General features: G+C 35.9%; 1 pseudogene; it reads right to left on the bottom strand.

The window, feature by feature from the left end:
* Positions 1-13884: 13884 nt before the first annotated feature.
* The window catches only part of LOC149771860 (dual oxidase 2-like), a 93363-nt pseudogene continuing 87726 nt past the window's right edge, over positions 13885-19521 (bottom strand).

The raw sequence follows: 19521 nt of genomic DNA, 5'->3' as shown, positions 1-19521 counted from the left end.
TATGTATTACACCTGTGATGGGAGATGGTGTTCATGTAACGACATTCTACGTGTTTCTCATACCTGAACCCGCGGTGTGACCCTTCACGAAATTCATTAGGACTTCGTTCGTAGGTAGACTCCATCCCTAAGAGATAAACATCAAACTAGGATTCCTGTTAAAACTTTGTAAAAGAGGGGACGTAATGTCCCAACTGTATACAAAATATGTAATTTTCCAAAGGCATGTGCTGTACCCAACCCCTTCATCTAGCCGGCAAATTTTCTTCCAAATTTTCCTCCAGCTGGAACTGTTCCCAAACTAGATAGTTTCCAAGAGGAGATAAAATCAATGTCCTCTAAGTCCGTGCCCAATTAATTCAAGTTATTGCTCAATTCGATCTACATTTTGTGTGTTTTTCATACCCGGTACCCTTAGGGTGCCTCTTACGTGGACAACTCCACGCCACAAATTCATTAGGACGTAATTCACGGGTCGCCTCTATCCCCTAGAGCTGAAATATAATGAAAGGTTCATGTATAAAGAGTGCACATAATGGCCCAAATGTAAACGTAATATATAATCTTACGGCATGTGTTCTGATCGACTTCCGTTATTTAGTCGCGAGTTTCTCGAAATCGGCTAGATGAATTTTCTTTTAACTTTTTATTCTGTTAGAAAAGTGCCTTATGCGAAAACAATATAAGAGGCGTTGAATTCAAAATCCTCTAAGTAAAGCTCCTATGATTACAAACTATTGATACAGTTTATTAACATTTGCGTGTATTTCATACCCGGTACCCCCTTAGGTGCCTCTTATTTCGCTGTTTCGTCTCAACGAAATTCGTCAAGACTTCGTCGTAGATAGACTGTATCTCTTAGAGATAAAATATCCATAGAGGGTTCATGTCAAGACTGTATAAAGTTTGAACGTAATGGCACACACACACACACACACACACACACACACACACACACACACGTACACACACACGAGTTTCTCGAAATCGGCTCGAAGAATTTACGTTACACTTATTCTGCTGTTAGAAAGGGACCTTATGTCGAAAACGTATAAGAGGCGTTGAAATCCAATCCTCTAAGTAAGGTTCCCATGACTACAAACTATTGATACACTTTATTAACATTTGCGTGTTTTTAATACACGGTACCCCTAAAGGCGCCCTTATTTTGCTGTTTTCGCCACAACTTCACAACTGCACTGTTTCTCTTTATTCCATTTCCGCAACGTATCGGTAATATTTCACGCCTTGAAAATATACACCTCAAACATCCTATACAGAGAAATATTTTACCTGCGCTACCTCAGGCCAGTCTAATCATGCTTTAAAAGCCTCGTTTGGCATATAACCTTGCACCATATTTAATAATATAACAACAACACAAGAGAACTGAACTGTCCCTTCTGAATTACTCTATTGCACAATTACCAGTCACAAGTCACGAATACTTCACATGTTTTCACATACTCGTTACATACAGTTACGTTTTAATAGGGACTACTCATATCCAGTTACTCTTATGGTACTCTGACCTAAACTCAAGATCAAATTAAACCTTGCTATCCTATAATCTCATCAACACTGCACTTTGTGACGCTTTCTCCTAGTAATTAGCAATTTAATTGGCTGAACACACCCACTTCCCAAAATCAACCAAATGATCCTTTAAATCTATGATATCCTAAAAATAGAGAGCAATATGCAAATGGCTGATAGTCCAACTGTATTCCGATATCGAAGAAGGGTCTATGTAAAAACTATATAACGCGTGGTCTTATTAGCTCAAATGTAAACGTAATATAAAGTCTTACGTCATGTGTTGTGCTCGACTAACTTTATTTAGCCGAGAATTTCTCAAAATTGCCTCGACGTGTTTTCTTCCACTAGTAGAGGTTTAATTAAAGATCGAAGAAGGTCTGTTGTCAGAACTCTCTAAACTATATACGTAAGGTATTATATGGACTGCACAGGTACTCTTGCTAATGGATTTTGTTACAACTATCATATGTTAGTCTCCAGATTCCAAGAAATCTTGTCGACGAATTTTCTTTAAACTTTTCCTATAGTTTGAAGAGATCCCTAACTAGATATTCTCCGATAGGCTTTGAAATGATATATTCTTAGGGGTTCAGTAATTACAATATATTCAGTTGATCCAAATTGTGCGTATTTTTCATACCCGGTTACCATAGCTTGCCTCTTTTTTCGCGGATTCCTCTCAATTAGATTCATTGGGACTTCTTTCGTGGCTCGACACTATCCCCTAGACATACAATGTCAGTGACAAGTCCATGTCAAACTCTTTAAAGAGGAGACACATTGGCCCACCTGTATAAGTAAGATATTATCTTCTTGCCGCATATGCTATACTCACCCCTTTATGTACCCACAATTTCTGGAAACCGGTTAAACAAATTCTTTTACTGACTTGGCATATGTTGGAACAGATTCCTGAAGAGAAACCGTCCATCAGAAGTTGCAATCACAATCGTTTATGTACGGGTTTAATTCGCACTAAGTATTATTAGATGTTGACTCACACTGTACGTGTTTCATTTACTACCTGTATGCTTGTTTACCCATTTGCAAGGACTTCAAGACAAAATTCGATGCCATCTGAAGGCTTTCTAAACCCGTAGATACTTGAAATAATTCTTCTTCCCTAAGCACATTACGACCACATAAGAGAAATCTCCAGTTTCACACTTGTAGGTTTTGTTTGTGGTTTCACATTTACTTGAGTCATTAGTAAGCTTTTCAAACACAAGTACTAATAGTTCACGCCTTTTACAACAGGACTCGACCCCAACATCTAACACAATTAATTAGTCCTATCTCACATTAACTATTATGTATCCCACCAGCATCCTAACCTCTTCCTTCACATAGTCCGTGATTTGTCTCTAGTCAGCTTTATATAGCTGACGCCAAAGAACACTATTATTTCTCTAATTGGGTTAGAAAAACACCAATGCATGGCCAGAAGGGCTTTTAATCTTCAATAAGTAAGTTATAACCAATTACTTATGTAACTGTAAATAAAGAATGAATACCCAACTGGATGTGAATAAGGAACATGTAACCAAATGGATGTATACATAGTTAAATCGGGAATAGGTAACTGGATGTTCGTAAAGAAGTAATTTATCTCAATGTAATTATGCCCAACGTATAGCCAGCGAAGTCAGAAAATTCTAAATGTAGAGACAATACTAATGTAACTTGATTTTTTTAATGTTATTGTTAATGTTGCTGTTGTTGCTTTTTACGATATTGTCTTAAAAGGTGTATCCTACAAAATAGAAAAAATCTGAGCTTTATAAATTGTATTAAGTTAGAACATTATGTTCCTACTTGGCATCTAATACTTTAGCTGAGAAGACCTTAGCGTTAAAGCCGGTCCTTGTCTTCTTGATATGGAGTTATAAGTTAATGAATTACACCTTGTAACAATTCTTTTGTATAGAATATGGCTATTATTCCCACAAACTTTGCATTTGTGACCAGGAGAGTGATATTTTGACATTTACCTATTTCCTGAACATTCCAGATAGATTCAGTGCCGAGCTAACTTGGAGTAAGGTCTAGAAATTTCTAGAACTTTCAAGTAATATAAATAGCAATATATATACAGGGGCCTTAAGAGATCTTTTTCTCTCTAAGTCCAATGCCGAACTTTTGACGTCTAGACTTAAGCAGGGGAATTTGTTGGATGAAAGTATACAAGTCGCAGATCTGAGAAAGCGTCACCAAGTTTTACTAGTTCTTCACCCGTCAAGTTGGGCATTGCTTCTGCCACAATGTGACCAGTCTGTTCGATGAAATCGGTATCGCCGTAACGAGAATGAGTGGCGCCTCTTCATTGACAGCTCATTCAGGAGCCTCAAAGCCGTGTTGCTCCATAATAGAAACAAGTATCCGTCTCTTCCCTTTTGCTCACTCAGTGAACTTCAAAGAGGATTACAACAGCATCAAGACCTTGCAGAACACATTTAAATATGATGAGCATGGCTGGGAGGGCATCGGAGACTTCAAAATAGTGGCATTCCTGATGGGTCTCCAAGGCGGTTTTACCACGTTTCCCTGCTATCTTTGCCTTTGGAACAGCAGTGACACCAAGGCGCACTACCACAGGCGGGACTGCCCACAGCGGACCCAAATCTCGGTGGGGAAGAACAACGTCAAGTGGGAACCATTGGTAGACCTCCATAAGGTACTGATGCCACCACTGCACATCAAATTGGGCCTTATGAAACAATTTGTCAGAGCTCTAGATAAGGAGTCACCAGCCTTCAAGTAACTTCGAGACTTCTTCCCTAAGCTGACTGAGGCAAATGTTAAAGATGGTGTCTTCACAGATAAACAAGATCCTGGAGTGCAATGAATTCCCCAAAAAGCTCACTAGTAAGGAGAAAGCGGCTTGGGACAGCTTTGTCGCAGTGGTTTTGGGTCTTTCTGGGCAATTACAAGGCCGAAAACGATGTGGAGCTGGTTGAGACTCTGGTGAAGAACTACGGCACAATGGGCTGCAGCATGTCCTCAAAGTCCATGTTATTGATGCTCATCTTGATAAATTCAAGAACAACATGGGAGCGTACTCGCAGGAGCAAGGTGAGCGCTTCCAGCAGGATATACCGGATTTTGAACGCCAGTATAACGAGAACCTGATGGGGGGCTGATTCGTGAAAGTTATTTACGTTATAATCGTTAATCTAGAAAATCTACTCACTTCTAAATCTTTTGTGATCATTTGTGTATTACTTTAGTATGAATGCATGTTAATTTGTATTCATATTGTGCTTTTTCTGACCTTATGTGAACGAAAAGACATAAATTTGCCCATTTTCTCATTGGAAATAGGTAAATTTTAAAAGATCACTGTCATGGTCACAAAAACGAGGTTTGTCGGGAATAATAGCTAATTTCTATACCTTTTAGGCATAAGCAATTACGAAATACCATGTACTACTCAGAAACAAAAAAATGTGTTACATAGTGTTATCAAATATTACAGATTCATCATATTGCTGATATCTTTATTTCGCATGAAAATCCTAAAAATAACAACTGTCACTAAGAAATTCTTAACTATGTTCTTCTACCATTTCGCAGCACATCAGTAGAATGGATATGACTTGTATTTTATTTATTTGGACTTGAGCAGCTAAATGATCTGGCACGTCATGTTTTATTCTACACAACCTGTGTGTTTTATATTTGTAATACTAGCGCATAGTTGATAACTATGTGCAATCATTTTGGCGAACGTTTAGAAAATGATTGGAGACCGGTAAGTTATTCGATGGAAAATGTCTCATAAACTACTCTATCCTGTAGAATTTCAAATATGAACGATCTGAGAATTTATTGATTTTATAGGGTCTCTGATGGACCTCGGAGCAAACGCGAAAAGTTAAAATCAAGAAGTTAAATTCATTGTCAAGAGCTATAGCGTTACCTGCTAAATTTTATTATCCGTTTAGTCTGTTGTTAACTTACGAAGGTCCTTACCCAAGATAGCATTATGAAGTACTTCTTTTTCCATGACAGGCCATAGAGTGTATGTTCCACTTCTTGCTGGTGTTCTTCGCCTGCATGTATGCCCTCTACTGGCCAGTAAGGACGTGGGTCAATGACCTCTCCATTCTTTATGCCGAAGCAGCAATAAACGTACGTTACTAACAAAAATAATTTCATTTTATATTTCATGTTTAGACCAAGCTTGTGATTTGATTGTTTGTCCCCATATCCCTTTAGTTCAACATAAAGTGATAGAAAAATTAAATGAATGCTAATGGCGTTCCTCATAAAATGTTCACAAGAGAACAATGATGGTGTTCTAATGTCATAAAATACAATCTTTTTCTGCAACTTTCTAGCCTTCTTATATGTAAACTTACTCGTTCGTGATCATGTTGAAAATGCTTTTATTGATGGGTTCGAAATGGTATACCTACAAAGGTCACGACGAAACCTTTCCACGTAAAATGAGATACGTAGTTATTCTTTCCAGAACTATACGATATATTCATACATTGATTTAGTTGTTTTTGTTATAGAGAAATAACGCTCATTCTCTCAAATTGTTTTCTGTGTCACATATAATGAAATGACTGTAACTTGATTTCTGTGTCAGAGATTCTCAAACGACTAAAAATTTATTTCTGTGCCAGAGATACTGAAATGACCGTAAATTTACTTATATGTCACATCTACTCAAATGATTGTAAATTGGTTTCTGTGTTGCATATACTCAAATAAATGTAAATTTATTTCTGTGGCATATATACGCAGATAATGGTTAACTGATTTCGATTCCATGACGCAGATATTTTAATGACTGCAAATTGGTTTTTGTGACACATATAAACTTAAATGATTGATAAGTTGTCATCTGTGCCATATATACTCAGTCAGGGCAATCCGTTGAATAATATTATCGACAACATTGAAGCCTACTGAGAGTTGATATGTATGACACAATGAAGGAATTAATACGATTCTCTCTATACTGTCCGTTGTTCTTCTAAATTAATAGACATATAACACTGAAATGTTAATAATTACCTTCCTAAATAATTCGAAGTTCTTTAACGTAATGTCAAAATGGCGTCTTCCATTAGCGTCAGTAGATAGGTACTTCTCACAACTGTACAATCTACTTTTTATTGCAGGCCCAAATTAGTGTTATATAACTGTAAAATCTGTTGATTTTTTTTTATTGCAGGCCCGGATTAGTGCTACTCAATAGCAAATTCTGTTGATTTTTTAGCGGAGGCACAGTTTTGTTACATTGGTTGCGCTATCCACCTGCATACGCCGCTGGAGTACAGGATTCCTATGACGTCATAGGGTGTCTGGATTTGGTTGATTAATTTGAGTCTGCGACTAGTGCATACAGCTTGTTGAGTTTAAATGTAGTTATCGTAAGAACGAAACCATATCGGTCATGCAGAAGAGGTGAAAATGATTTCCAAATTACTGGTCACTTAAACATTTTTAATAGCTAAGCGAATGCATGTTATTTACTCAGATAATTGTCTTTTTCAGATTAAAAGTTACCCTCGACTTCTATCAAATTTTCATTCAGCTTTCATCGATGCAATAAATATTGCTGAAAAAAATAAATAATGTCTAGTATAAAAATAAATTAATGAAAACTGAACATTTTGTTCAAAAATACTTGTTGTGTGACTGATATAGGCATACCACGCATACAATGAAGTTAGATAAAGACAAGTAATCGGTATAAGAGAAACAGCGTCTCTCCTGATAGACTATAACAATACCAGATCATATCATAGATTTATTGATTCCAAAGGGTTACGGCCTATTATGAAAGACCACTTCTTTTGCGAGACTATGACTTGTGGGCTGCAGTGTTGGTCTTTTAAAGCAGATTTTTAGTGTATTAAGTGTCTCGTTATATCATCACAGTCGACTAAAACTTTAACTTGACTACCAGATATGTCTACCAAGTTTTAACAAGTATGACATCTACGTGGTGCTTGCATTTTGTAATGTTTCTGAAAGCTGTTGATTGTAAAGAATAATTTCAAATGACTGGTTCAAAATGTAATTTAAGCCAAAAAAAGAATATTTCTTCATAAATGGAGACCATTCTTATATTATCATAACAATGACTGAAATGTAATTAAAGCACATGAAATGATGAATGAGTCTTGTATCTAATATATATATATATATATATATATATATATATATATATATACAAACAATACCATCATTCAGGTTAGAGAATTTTTTAATTCGTACTGTACGGAGATTCTGACCCAGGTCAGCGGGTAAACAGCACCATAGGCGATGGATGCCGTTTATCCGCTGACCTGGCTTCGAATCTCCGTAGTTTACGAATAAAAAATATCTAACCTGTATTATTTGTATTAAAATATTAATTATGCTTACTGTTATCAAGCATTATTCTATAGGAATGCATGGATAGCACTTTCCGTTCTGTCTGGTATATATTTATAATACTCTCCCTCTCTATCTCTCTCTCTCTCTCTCTCTCTCTCTCTCTCTCTATATATATATATATATATATATATATATATATATATATATATATATATATATATATATATATACATAATGCATACAGCTACATTAATTAGGGAGGCTAATCATCAATAGCAACCAAAGTGCAATATTCTTAAAAAGCGATAGCAACGATTCACAAGTATGAATATTAACAACAGTCACCGAGTGAAGTGGATTCCATGACCTCTGTTTTCTGAAGATAATAAGTCTTCACATAGTACATACGTATTTGCTTCCAGACTGGGAGCCTCAGATGACCGATATTTCTACAGCTATGAGGCGTCTTAGGTGACAAAAGCTGGTCCAATCAGAACGTTGCCGTTTAAATTTTAATGGCATGTGTCGAGAATTCCAATTTCACGTGTTGTATAGAAAAAATTTGTTCCATTTTCTAGGTCGAGATTTTAGACTGTATCTGTTGAATTAATCAATAGTGGTTGAAAGTTATATTTTATATGTCGATGTTTTAGAGTGTGTCGTTTGAAGTACACGGCGGTGGTTGAAATTTCACTGTCATACGTCGAGGATTCCTAATTTACAAATTGGTTCAAAGAGTTTATGTTGAAAGTTCCATTTTATATGTTGAGTATTTAGATTCCATTATGTTGAATTACACAGCGTTGGTTGAAAATTCGATGTCCAATGACGAGTTTTGAGATTGTATCTTCTGAATTACACTGCGGTTGTTGAAATTTAAAAGTCATATGTCGAGAGTTTCAATTTTATGTGTTACTGATTATGAAAGTTCTTTTTCGTATGTTGAGTTTTGAGCTTGTATCTGTTGAATTACACAGCGGTGATTGGACATTTTATTGTGCTTGTCAGAATTATTATTTTTATATGGTGAAATGATGTGTTGGTGTTAAAAGTAACATTACACAATGTTCACTTTAACAATTCAAAATAATGTCGAGTATTAATATACATCATACGTGTATTCAATTATGGGGCGCCATTACATTTCATGCATTTACAGTTTGAAAGTTACCATTCACAGGTCGAGAATTGCTATGAATTTCTTCGGTAGAAGTCGCTCTCGGGAATGTACCGCTTTTTTTTTAAACAAGGAGGCGGCTTCTTGTTGCTGTGAAATTCAACAGATGAAATCTAAATACTCGCCGTATGAATTGGAACTTTCATCACAAACATTTGCATACAACGTGTAAATTAGGGATTCTTCACATATGATATTGAAATTTCAGCCACCGCTGTGTAATTCAAAATATACACTGTAAAACATCGACATTGGAAATAGAACTTTACACCACCACTAAATAGTCCAACATATAAAATCTAAAATATCGATCTAGAAAATGGAACTCTAAGGACATGCGATTTGATCCAACACGTGATACTGGATTTCTCGACATAGGACATCGAAATTCCAACTGCAACTTTCTCATTGGACCAACCTTTCTCCGCTACGGCGCCTCATACTATAGCTCTCGCAAGCAGTGTTGCCACTCATAGGTTTTTTCACCTAGATCTAGGTTTTTTTGGCACAATCTAGGTGTCTAGGTTTTTTATGTTATAATCTAGTTTTTTTTTTATCGAAATCATGATTTAATTTTTTAACAACTGTAAAATAGCTTCATCGTTTTCATTTAGCAGTTTTGACCTGTACAAATGATAAATTTTGCGCAGCTTCAAATTATATAATATTATTCACCTATATTTTAAGTGTTTGGACTATGATTACGTCGGCTTTTTACTGTTTTGGGCTTCTTTTACTTCTAAGCCATGGCAACCGACTGATTTGGCACTTTGGCGTGTGGGCCGTGTGGCAGTCTGGCAGTGGCCATTTTTATTTTAGTCAGGGAAGCGGACAAGCGGTTCAAGCGGAGTTTGTCATTTTGGCATTTGGCAAATTGGTACTTCAAAGTATTAATCTTATTATCTTATTTCTTTTATTAACTTACTCGGTTACTCAATGTCTGCTATTACTGAATCAGATTCGGAATGCGGAGATTTATGTGTTGGTGGTCCGGCGCCGAGAAATAGGCTTTATGTATACGTGTATGGCATACCCAATTAAACGTGTGACGCATCTAGGTTTTTCCTAGGTTTTTTTTGTGAATGGTCTAGGTTTCTCCAAAAAGTTAGAGTGGCAACACTGCTCGCAAGTACCGATCACTGCCATTTCATCTTTGTCAGTGTGAGTTCGAATCACGGGGTCTGCCAATGTGGATAAGTGAGAAGACTTGGCAGTAGCTGCCCGTGGTTCAGTGGTTCTTGTCGGGGTTTTCTAGGTGTCTGCCTTCACTAGTTATACTGATCATATATATCATACGCTGACAAATATTTGTAAACTCAAATTAAGTAGCAACTTCCAGACTGTATGATAGGTAAACCGCACGAAAGTTGATATACTTAACATGGGAATATGTTTTGAAAGAAGCCGAGGCGCTGAAACTAGCATTGTAATCGGAATGGATATTATAGGCTCCTGACAATATTAGAAAACACAATTGTCTGTAGGATGGATTAAAAGTACGAATTTACATTGATGTAAATCTTTGCACCAATTACTGACTAACACTCATGTTATACATGCATAGCACCTATACTTCACAGACCCAGATCTCTGATGGCCTAGTGGTTAGTGAGTCCGCCTCGGATGCAGGAGGTCGTGGGTTCAATCCCCGGCCGCGTCTTATCAAAGTCTTAAAAAAATGGCACTAACAGGTGCCTCGCTTGGCACTCAGCATTAAAAGGCTAGTGTTAGGACTGGTCGTCCTGGTGTCAGGAGAATGTGACTGGGTGGGACAACATGCTTTATGTCTGCGACATGATGCCCCAGTGCTAGGCATCACTATAAACTGCTACATTGTAGCATCGACATCGTAGCGATATGACTGAAAAATTGTTCAAGCTACAAATCCAAAATCACACACACGCACGCACGCACACCCACCCACCCACACAAATCGTAGCGATATGACTGATAAATTGTTAAAGCTACAAATCCAAATCACACACACGCACGCACGCACACCCACCCACCCACCCACACACACACCCACACAACCCCCACACACAGATCTACCGTCAAAATTTTGCACACAAATGTAACCAACACATTGATGCATATCATATAATAAGAGTCCAACTAAAAACTGCACAGATCCATAATCTTAGTCTGTGCAGTTTGTTAATCAGTAGAGCAAACACAGACCCTGATATCCAGGGGCGTGTTTTGGCATATTGACTCGACTTATAAGCGCTTACGGTGTGTACTTACACACATATATATATTTTTACATGGGACAGTGCATACATACTTACAATAAACCATACATATAACCATAAATTATTGTATGCATTTGTATGCACCTACCTACCTACACGCATGCATGCGCACATGCATACCTACATACCTACCGACCTACCTACCTACCCACACACACACACACACACACACACACACACGCATGCACATACATACATACATACATACATACATACATACATAGTCTCTGTTTAAGAGGAAATTAAGTCAGTCATGTGTACATAGATGGAGCACATGGTATACTAAACGTATATGAGCGCACGCGCTTTTGCTATATTCACTCTTGATATCTGTACCAAATTATAATGACAAACTGAAGACTGAAACATGAATCGTTTACACGCTTATTGTTAATAAGTGTGATTTTAGAAAATAAAAGAGACTACATAGTTATTTTACAAGTGTAAGCTGTATTACGTGAATTCATTTCACAATTGAGAAACCATGTCAGCGTTTATTTGAATATTTAAAATAAACAATGATCGATGAAAGCAAAAGTCATATACAGTTTGTAAATGCAAGGGCTCTTACATATTTATACAAGTCAATACATGTCTTTAATTAGAACGCAAGAATTAATAAAAAATATATCAAAACATCAACAAGAAAAAGTGAATACTATGAAAGAGTTTATAACTCTCAATATTTTTGTACGACATGAAAATCAGCTGTGAAACATTGAAGGCAACAGTTAATTTTTACTGACTTGACCAAGTAGTCATAGAATGATATTTTAAATTTTACTTTTCATCACAGCAGAGAAAACTTAAACTGTTCGTACTGTATCTTGGCATTAGTTCTTTTTAGTATGGTGTCGCTCCATAACGTTATGGTATCATAGAAGAATGCAAAGCATGTGCAATTGAAATGGACACTTAAAAATGAAATTATATAATGATGGTCTTAAACAGGGAGGATACTGAAATCAACGTTTCAAGAAACAAAAACTTTTGATTTTGCATGATAACAACAATTAAAGTATACCTAGGTTTAAATATGCCTTCGTCATCAGCGACTTATATAATTTATCTTAAACTTCCAATCATTGGAGAATTCAATCGTGAGTTAAACAAAGGACGACATGTGTAACTAATCGAAAAGCAAGAGACCTTAAAATGAGTGTCTTGGCTGTATCCTTATCAACACTGTGGTAAACGTGCCCTAATATCGTTCAAAATTGCTAGCACTATAATCTTCAATTATTTTTACTATCATTTATTTAAAGAAAAGACAAATACAATTTGATTCAGCAAGTATAAAGCACGCTTTTTTTGTTCGAACACACGTTTCTACATATTAAGAAATACATAATAAAATTTCCGTTTTTGATGAAGCTTATCGTGACAAACTGCCTGTTTCATTTTGATTGTTCATTATGTTCCAACCTGATGCACGTTCTGATCCTTAACACCAGGGACATTACGTAATACACTTATCGAACAAGTCGTACGCTTAAAATTAAAAATTAATTTATTTTGATGCGTGTATTTATTGTGCCAAACTTCATAATTACGATCTCTGGCTAAGAAAACTGTGATGTTCATTTAATATCTTTCAACAGCACTATTTGATACAACTTTAGAATTTATATTACATGTACAATGGTATTACCTTACTAGAGTAGCAAATTCTGGGTACAATGCTCGTTTTCGTTAATTTCTGTACATTGGATGCTTTAGAAGTGATCCCTTTGCCGACCGCAATTCTTATTTGCTCAGATCAACATAGATGGATTAAAATATTCTTCAGAGTATGTGAATATAATCACGTGACGGTTCATAAATATAAACTTTAATTTCAACAGCAATTCAGTAACATGTTCATATTCGTATGAATTAAACTATATATATCCGATTATACACGCCTTAGAATCCGCTTTAAATGGATAGGATAAAACTAGAGGCATATTGTTCAAATACTCAGATTAAAGATTGAAGAAGCTGCACTTGTTTAATTTATGGTCTTTATTAATATTATTGTTATTATTATCATTATTAATATTATTATTTTTGCTACTATTTATTATTATTGTATCCTTATTTAATTAGCTAAGGCATGCTTGGCAACTTTCCATACTCAGGATGACAACTAACTGACATTTGATGTCATAAGTTTTAAAGACTATTCGCGTATAAAAGAATGAGTGAAGGTACTATTAATTTTCAAAGTTAAATATAATACAATGAATTGCATAAATATTTTGACTATGTACTCTGTTAATTGAACTATTCCGCCACAAAATAATACGTAACGATTATTGTTTACATGCTAAAATAATGATAATCTTGTTTCGGTTTCTTTGCCTCAAACGTATGAACATCGCGGCTGCAAAAAAACAGTAGATACGCACCCTAAATGGATATATTTTATATACGCAGGCACTGGTGGTAGCATGAACAACTCTACAAGAAAAAGGAAAAACGGATTTATCACGTAGACGTCTAATGTAAAAGTTCGTATGGTATATTATCTAGAATCATCTACAAATACAACAATTCGGAAATGCATGCATTTGGAATCTTTGATCCTTCTTTTCTTGTCCTGAATTAGTGCTTATCACTTCCCTGACATTCCCATCTTGTCAGACAAAAGGGACATCGTGACGGTATCTATCAAAGCATTGATAAAGCATGCAGCAAATCTTGCACATATGAAGCTTATACAACATGAGAATACAATGATCCATCGGCACACAAGGGACTCGAACTAATCCAATATAAATTTCAAATAATATAAACCAGAACAACTGTGCATAACACCCAAAGTTCCAGACGCAACCCATTCGCATATCAGAACATTCGTATACAAATGTAGGTTCATATGAAAAGAAAGGTCTATGTTGACCCATGTGAAGACAAATTGTTCAAACCACACTGTGTTAGCTTAAAATGAGATTTCAGAGTTTTAACAAGATGTTGCTTCAAGTAAAAAGAAACAATTTTACGGAAGTAATAAACAATTTCATTTTGTAAAGCCTCTGAGTCTCAGAAGTTCTCAAAGTGGTGTTGATATGACGGGAAGTTCTCGTACTGCTTAACCTCCGAACAGGCCTTCTCCACCGCTTGGATCATCGGCTGTGGACCACAGCTGAATACACCAATCTGTTTTACCTGTAAAGAGGAACACCATGCAATTTTTACATAAATGATAACACGCGGAAACGAAACAAGAAACAGGCTGAAAATTACATGTTAATGTACAATATTAAGCAAGAAACCTGCATAAACATTATGTTATTAGCTTTGAATGGTGGAACGGGTAGAACTGGTTTGGCAAGGTACACTGGTGGACTGACTTCGAATGGTCCATCGAGTGATTCGTCAGTAGATTTTCAGCTGTATTTCTAACACATTATTTAATATATTATGCCAATGAAATGGGAGCTCAGGGACTTTCCAACAAAACATCGAGGTATCCTTTCTGGGCTGTCCTGAAAAGGTATCGGACTCAAAAGAAAAGGACAAAGTCTCAAAAGATATCAAATACATTTTTAAATAAAATAAAATGCGCATGGTCCTCATACCAAATCCACTTAGGAAATAATAAGTCAAAACAGTTTCGAGAAGGCAAATAATGCAACAAAACAATTCAAAATAATTTCTTTTTTTAATGTTGATGCAGCAAATTCTAACAGACTGTATCATTAAATTTAAATTTATCACATGCACCATTTTAGGAAGTGTATTTTCCTTACATGTGGGTGTTGATAATGAAGAGACTGGAGGAAATCCACAAACTCAGGGCGACCGAAATGGGTAATTGCCTTCAGTCCAGTAAACAGACTCCTACCGGATATCTTGTGGAAGTGGCGCTCACATACGTACTGGAAAACAAAGCGTCATGATGAAATGGTGTCATTACAGAATATATGATTGCAGTAAAATTGATTTGATTTTAATGTAAGTTAATATAAGCAAATGGCTAAGTAAAACTATTTGGTTTTTTTCGTTTTTGCCCTTGTTTAATGTCCAAAATCCGTCATTAATAATTCTCTTATTTTAAGGCTGCAGCATCCATTGGCAGGAAGACTTATGTACCTATACATATGCTTGGGTGGATCTTCGGGCTTTAAGCAACAGATATTCAGAAACATCAATGCGTTTGAAAAGTGGAAGAATAGATGTTGATCCAGCTTACCTTTAATTCTATTAAATTCATATATATATATATATATATATATATATACATGCATTATAACTATATAAGAACTTTGCCTTAACGAGCAGAAATATACAGAAAACATATTTCGATAGACGCTTTGAAGTAAAACCTAGATTATACAGTCAAATGGGTTAAAGACATACAATCTAAATGTGTTTGTTTGTAAGATAAATTTAGAATAGGTCAATAAGACAAATATGGCATTACCAACATGGTGGTGCGGAGGTCATATTTCTGCTGGAACTGGGTGATGATAATGTGTGTGCTGACCAGGTTCTTGCGATCCGTCGTTTCCACCTCCCGAATGATATCCGTCAGCCACTCGAACTGTTTCTGTGTTCTTGTAACCCATAAGAAGTACACCTTTAAGTAAAAACAATTTGCAGTTCTATCAGGATAATTCTAAGGTTAATCTTGATATCTTTTTATTCAGTTTTACTGTAGAACACACGAAGGCAGATTTAAGATCACGAAACGGTAATAATTTATTGCCGACAAGAAGTGCAACGCTAATTGAATTTTGTCAATGGGATTTGAGGCAAATTTGTAGCTTAAGAAAATCTAAATAATAAACTTTGTCTGGATAACGAGTTAGACATATATTTAATATTGGAGATATTAAAGATATATGAACGAAATAAACTGAACATCATATCTTTGTACAAGGAAACTTGGCCCCTATCTTTGATTTATGGTTAATGTCTTTGAGGATGGAGGAGAATGGAGTGACGCCGATACCTCCTCCGATCAACACCGATACTGGGAACCTGTACCAATCTTGATGTCCCTCCCCAAACGGACCGTCCAAATACAACTATGGAAAGAGATACATATGAAGAAATCATATTCATTTAGTGTCAAACGTTATTATTTCACGTTCATTGGATCGAAAATGTGTAGAGTTCACTAACATTTTACCTCATATACCTTTGATAGTAAATTATGAATTCTACTTGCATCGTAAATTATTACACCCACACACAGCTTTAGTTACCATACAGAAAATACGATCGTGCTACTAAAAAATATGTTTAACAGCCTTATAAGCCTACAGTTTGTTACATACTTCATTCAACATCAAGTTTCTTAGGTGGCATGTTTTTTTTTTTGTTTTTTTTTTCGGTGGTGGGGAGGATATCAAGTCAAATTTTCTATCAAGTATCAATTATCGACAGCATGTCACTAGGTAAAACGCATATTATCTGCCTCACTGCGAATGTTGCTATTTTTGGTAACCATAATATTCCTATCTCAGTCTGGCCGTCTCAGTCCAGTCGTCTTGGTCACAGTGTCCACCTGCTAAGAACTACTTTATCAAGAGACGCAATCATTGTTTTATTCTGCTTGGCTCAATATTTAGAGTTGTTTCCTATGACACACATGCCGATACTTTAGGAAATTTTCCAAATAGTGTTTGGAGGCGAGATATAAATAACTTAAAAAAGAAGATTGTACGGGCACCAGTTGGGACAAGAAAGCTTAGCTCAACAATGGAAACAAATTCCTATGAAAACAAACGTGCCACGTGTGGCTTATAGCCACATTAAAAACTCAAGCTTGATAAATATATATGTCTATTCGAATACAATGTTGCAGACACAAGGGTGATACAGAGCACTGGTTACAAAAATCCTAAATATGTCAACAACTACCGAAAACTTAGTAACAAGAAATGTGTTATATAAAACTTGTTTTCGTCTAACTTTTAAACATCCCCAATGTGCCTGAATAGAATAGAGGATTAACGATCAATCAGAATTAATAATCATGGACTTAGCTGTTAGAATGAATCATTGATCCGTCGACACGCTACATCAGTAGCGCCCTGTAGCATATTCGGACACTACTAATAATAGGAACACTTGCCATATTTCTAAGATTAAAATAACAATGTTCTAGGAAACCACGAATTTGAAAGTTCAGCACATGGTTATCCGCTATGGAATGTGTTATGTGGTGTTTCATACTTCGGGATACTTTTGCGATCATTACCAATTACAGCACAGTATGTCACAAACAGTTTCACCTCTTTCAATGAATTGGAGAGTTATATATGATAGTGACAGATATCTCTAACTACCCATGAATAAATCCAAGGCAGTGTCACTCATGTTACATTTTCTCTTCATTATGGCCTATCACTGCTTACTCAGTATCGTTTCAGTATTAACCATACATCGATTTTATTAGAACAGAGGAAATCAAACCTTGTCTTTGTAATAAATATTAATATTTCATCGTTAATTTACTAAAACATCCATCTATAAAATGTTATAGTACCTCAATACTATCACGAGTTTTATATTTTTCGATTCACACCCGTACAAAATTGTGTACTTCCGATGGACTGGTCAAGCCACAGCACCTATTAACATATTCGTAGTCACGCTCCATATACAAACAACATTTGCACGTGGCTGTAGACCTCTTCGCGCAATAATTTCAGCAAGTAATAATTACAACTGTCAAGTTGTATCTGTTTGTGGATGATGGAGCATTAGCGGTAAATATAGATCGATTCCACCAAGAGTAGAATTATGGTTTTTAGAAAATATTATACGATCAAAAGACCTACAGATAAATGTGAAGAAATATTAGTGAGTGATGAACTATATTGCAAAAATGAAGAGTTCTTATAACTTTAACATAACATGTTGGGTGAGAAAAATAATCTACGTTGGCGTTTGCATCGAGACAAGGAAATCCCAATCGCGGGGTTACATTATTTACCTCAGTACTTGCTTCGGTGCAAACCCCATCATAGATTATATTAGTATCAGACATGTAACCAAACACTCTCCATGCATATATTTTGCAAGATTTCCAACTATTAGCAGTTATTTACTGTTGGACTTTCTATTTAGAGTTACAACACTACACTATTATTGTTGGACCCGAGTACTAAAATTATGATTAAAGACTTTACCATGGGAAGCGGTTTGTCTCCCCTCTCATTGACGTCGTATGTCTTGCGAAGATTCATGGTCCAGGGCCCAACTGCCCTGATATGCAGCTGTAACTTCTCCTCGTGTGGAGCGGAGGTTAATGTGAATGGGTGGTATTCATTTTCCCCGAGTTTCTGACATGCTATCCTAACCCACTGACACGACTTGTATTCAAAGTTTAAAGGTCGCTTGAAGGTCAAGGCCGTGACATCTGTAACAATCCGTTATGTATTGCACCATTGAAAAACTTTCAGCAATATCATCAATATTGAAAAATGAATTTATTTCGTGGAATTCTTATACAACAAACTGTACTGAAGCTTATGGTGACAAAGTATAATAGAAGATATCAAAGTTATTCATTGTAGTATGGTACTATTCACTAACGCATACGGTAAAAGAAAATCCTTTGAAACTTTGTCAGCAGAATACTATTAACATTTTTCTCCCTACGTACGAGCTCTATATTTATATCAGTTTGTCCTTCTCGGTACCGTAAACACCAGAAAGGTGTAGAATGTGGTATGAGTATTGCATAGAATAGAGCGTGTTGGGAGGAAATTGTCCGATAACAAATGTAGGGCAAATTCATAAAACGGCACAAATGACTAAGATTTGTATATTTATATCAGTGTTGTACTCGTCGGTACCTTAAACATAAGAAGAGTGTAGAATGTGTTCTGAATATATTGCATAGAATAGACCGTGTTGGGAGGAAATATTCCTTTAGCAAATGAAAATCAAATTCAGAAGACCATACAGTGGACTAAGAGTTGTACTTATGTGTTTAATATCCATGCAAATGTGTGCAGAGTCTCGTTGACTTTCTGAAATCGAGTATTTATAACAGCAATTTAAATAAAATTCAAGATTCTTAATACTTTGGTCAAATTAGAAAAAGAAGTTGGATGCAAACACATGCACAGACAAATTACAAACATTCATGCAAATCAATACAGTGGTACATATATCTACAAGATTAACAAAGATCGTACATACCTACATATACAGGTTATGTATTATCAATACGGTACGCTACTTCACGAATTCGTACCTAACTACCTA

Source organism: Sinohyriopsis cumingii, unplaced genomic scaffold (assembly GCF_028554795.1).
Source record: "Sinohyriopsis cumingii isolate HCF-2022 unplaced genomic scaffold, ASM2855479v2 utg001621l, whole genome shotgun sequence".
In the NCBI taxonomy this organism is placed as follows: domain Eukaryota; kingdom Metazoa; phylum Mollusca; class Bivalvia; order Unionida; family Unionidae; genus Sinohyriopsis; species Sinohyriopsis cumingii.
Note: the sequence above shows the minus strand (reverse complement) of the source record. Positions and strands in the feature narration are given on the sequence as shown.